This window comes from Camelina sativa, chromosome 18, assembly GCF_030686135.1.
Source record: "Camelina sativa cultivar CO46 ecotype springtype chromosome 18, ASM3068613v1".
Taxonomy (NCBI): Eukaryota; Viridiplantae; Streptophyta; class Magnoliopsida; order Brassicales; family Brassicaceae; genus Camelina; species Camelina sativa.
In genome coordinates, this window is record NC_141897.1 from 11,176,418 (window position 1) to 11,180,236 (window position 3,819).

The following is a 3,819-nucleotide window of genomic DNA, read 5'->3' on the forward strand; positions in this document are numbered from 1 at the left end:
TTGGTGGGTTTTGTATTGTTTCATGTTTTTGTGATTGTTAGAACAGAAATTTGTGAGTCAATGTATTGTAATGGTGTGTTGTGATTGTTAGAAGAGAGTTTGGTGGGTTTTGTACTGTTTCATGTTTTTTTTTATTGTTAGAACAGAAATTGGTGGGTCAATGTATTGTAATGGTGTTTTTTGTCTTATGCGTATGCGTATTGTAATCCAATGATTTCTTCCCCTCTTGTATTGATCTCATTTCTTGTTTATTTGCTTTTAATTAACCTATTTGCTTTTAATTAACCTACTTACTTGTTTTATTGTTTCATGTGTATGGAGGTTTAATCGTGACAAAGGATCTAAACTTGTTCGGAAAATTACTAAAATTCTTATAAACAAATTTGATGCTCCCTACTACAGCTGGACATGTGTGCCGCGGGACAAACAAGAGAGATACATCCTTGAGTTCACGGTAAGGATTTATGTCACATAGCCTTCATACATAGCTTTACATTTCTTCTTCTTACTTACAATAGCTGCCTTTTTTTCTAGAAAACCCACACGTGGGATCCTTTGATAATCGGGACTGTTCAAGCTTATTTTGAGTCAATATGCCAAAAGCGGATCAAAGACATGGTAAGCACTGCGAGGACTAGTCGAGTTCAACCAAAATGGATTGGAAACACTCTCTGGAAAACAATGACGGAATATTAGGACACTAAAGAAGCAAAACAAAGGAGTAAAACCTATTTTAATGCTCGTATGTCTGACCGTAATGGCCTAGGCCCTCCTGTCCATCTCTTAGGGCCAAAGTCTTATCAACAGATCCAAGACGAAATGGTGAGTCAATTGTATTGTTACAACTTCGCCCCTTTCAATTCTTACATAGCTGTTATTTTTTAAAATTAATCCTAGTTTATTTGCTAACATTGCAGGAAGAGGAGTTGGGAAGAGAAGTCCGTATTGGTGAGGTTTTTATCAAGGCACATACAAAGCCTGATGGTACATATGTTGATCGGAAGGCAGAGAAGATTGCACAAACATATGAGAAGAATGTGCAAGAGAGGTTGTCTCAGCTCGAGGCAGATCCTTTTGTTGTGTCAGATGGTTCTTCTCGGCCACGGGATCTCAGTACAGAAGAATATACAACAATTTTTCTTCAGGTTACGTTTTCTTAATTTTAACTAATATTCACCAAATAGTCTTCTAGTTTTATATTACATGCTCTAATCTTTAATATTCTCTTACTTTGTAGTCCACTGAGAAGGACTCAAGAGGAATACCTTTTGGAGTTGGAAGCCTCAAGGACTGCCTTGTCAATGGAAAGCTGGTGCAAGGAAGTGACTATTCTACTTTTGTGGTTATGCAATAACAATTGAACCAAGCTCAACGCATGATGGAAGAGCAGGCTGCTCAAACGTTGAGGTGTGATGCAGAAATTGCTGCTCAATCCAAAGTTATTTCTGAACAGAAGGACAAGATTGACCACTTCTCCTTGGTGGAGAAGTTTCTGCGGGAATGTGATCCACGGTTCCAGAATTTCATGGCAACCCATTCAGGTAAAGACACAACCACAGACCCTCTTCATCAAAAAGATCCAACTTCAACTCCATCAACATCTGCTTCATAGGTTTCTAAGTATTAATTACCTCTTTTCTAATGAACTCAATGACAGTTTGATATTGCGTTGTACTTTTTGTAATTTTGGTAAGTTAACAAAATACAATGTCTCTTATTTTCAATATTATGTATTTCTTTTAGTTTTCCAAATTCGAATCAATATTTTTGGTTTTGTCGACATGAATGAAACGAAGAAAAAGAGCATGCTATTTTCAATTTCTGAAAACATTAGTCGCCAAATAGTCGTTGATAGAGTACATATCAAGTCGCTAAATTAAGTGACTATATCGTGACTAATTCATATAGATATAGTATAAGTCAACTTTTAGTCGCCAATAAGTAACCAAACATATACGACTATATCCCGATTACACTAAGGAGACGATATGTTAATAACACTATAGTCGCAAAATAGTCACTATATTGTACGACTATAAGATGACCAAACAATTACTACATGTGTATAGATGTCAAATAGTCGCTATAAGACGACTATTTTTACGACTACAACAATTCACGACTCTCGATTTACGACTATTCTATATAGTCGTAAGTTAGTCGTAACTTATATTTTAACGACTATTAGGCGACTAATATTGTAGTCGCTATTGGGATGTTTTCTTGTAGTGTGGGTTTTTGAGAGGATTGGTGAGATTTATTGGCTGTTCTTGAGAGATCTGAGGCTAGGAAGGAGTTAGGAGCTTCCTAGGAGGGTTGGATTCGTTGATGTTGGTCAGAATCTTCCTGCAAAGAGGTGAGTGAATGACCATGGCTGATCTAAGCATGAGATTTCCTTTTTCTTTCTTTTTTGTTGTTGTTTGTGGTGTTTTGTTGCTTGTTATGGTTGCTATAGGGTCTCCACGGATTCATATGGCTTTGGGTTTCAGTATTGGACGGATTGGAGGTGATAGGAAGCGAGATTCGACTCTCGGCTTTGAGCGGATTGCGTTTGCTGAGTCAGCATCGATCGACACTGTGGGTTAGTGTCGGTCGTCACCAATGCCAGTGTCGGTCGACACCTTCCTTCCAGTGAAGACGATACTTGTTCCCTGGTTTGTATGTGTTGTTTGTTGATTGTGTTTGACTTGGGTATCTCAGTTGATTGTGTGTATAGCCCAGTAGATGGGAGGATTGCCTCACTGAGTGTTTGTAAAATACTCATGCATCTCAATTTGTGTTTGTGGTGTTGGTAAAGACAAAGTGTGATCGTGGAATCAAGGCAATGAAGATGAGGATGTTCTAGTGGCTCGATTGGTTGTTGTCTGGCTTTGCTAGGTTGCTAGAGTTGGGACAGTAGAACATTTCTAGGGTGATGGTTCATTGTTTCATGTTGTTTGGTTATTGGATAATTGCTATGATCTAATATTGATTATTTTATTATTGGATATTGGTGTTTGTTGTTTAATTTTCGCTGTTTGGTTTGATTGTGGTTAGGTGGTTAGTGGGTATGGGACCACTAGCTTAGATTATTAATATTACTATTATTATGATTATTATTATTGATATTATTATTTATTACTTATTAAAAAACAAAAAAAAACGGGTCGGGTCATTTCAATTATCTTCCTAATTTCAGCCATATCATTATTGGTTGTAAAGAATCATATAACTCTCTATTTTACTGAAAGTGTCTTGATTTTATTTTTTCGAAAACACAGTTTCTACTATCACTTAACTACATTACCATGACCGACTAAAGAAAACGTCATTTATGTCAAACATAAAGCCAATTCATTTTTCTAGTTTCAAATTTTGAATATGCCTTTTAAAACTGATACATCAAACACATTTATTACATATACTAACCTGAATCTGTATATAACTGAAGACAGTTATTGTTGGCACCAGTAGTTTGTTACATTTATGAGCTTGCACCTGACGAAATCAAAAACAATTAGCTATATATAAAAGTAACAGTTGTAACGCATGTAACCCGGAAACTGTTTGTGAGCTTGGTGTCGAGCGACATCAAGGGGATGTCGGTCGACACTAGCAACGTTTTGGGTTAGACGGTTAGTTTCATCTCCGGTTTTGGGGTGGTTTAGTGTCGTTTGAAGGAAACCCTATACCCTCCCTATAAAAGTACAATGTCTCTCTTTCTTTGGGGGGGGGGGGCGCTCCCTGCTGTTTCCTGAGCTTGAAGTAGAAGAGAGAATTTTGGTTATCTCTCTTAGAAGGAGGGACAAAGGAGATGGTTTTGGGGTTGGACATGAGAAG

General features: G+C 37.2%; 1 pseudogene; it reads left to right on the forward strand.

The window, feature by feature from the left end:
- Positions 1-744: 744 nt before the first annotated feature.
- On the forward strand, positions 745-1,612 carry LOC147922758 (uncharacterized; annotated as a pseudogene).
- The last annotated feature ends 2,207 nt before the right edge of the window (positions 1,613-3,819 follow it).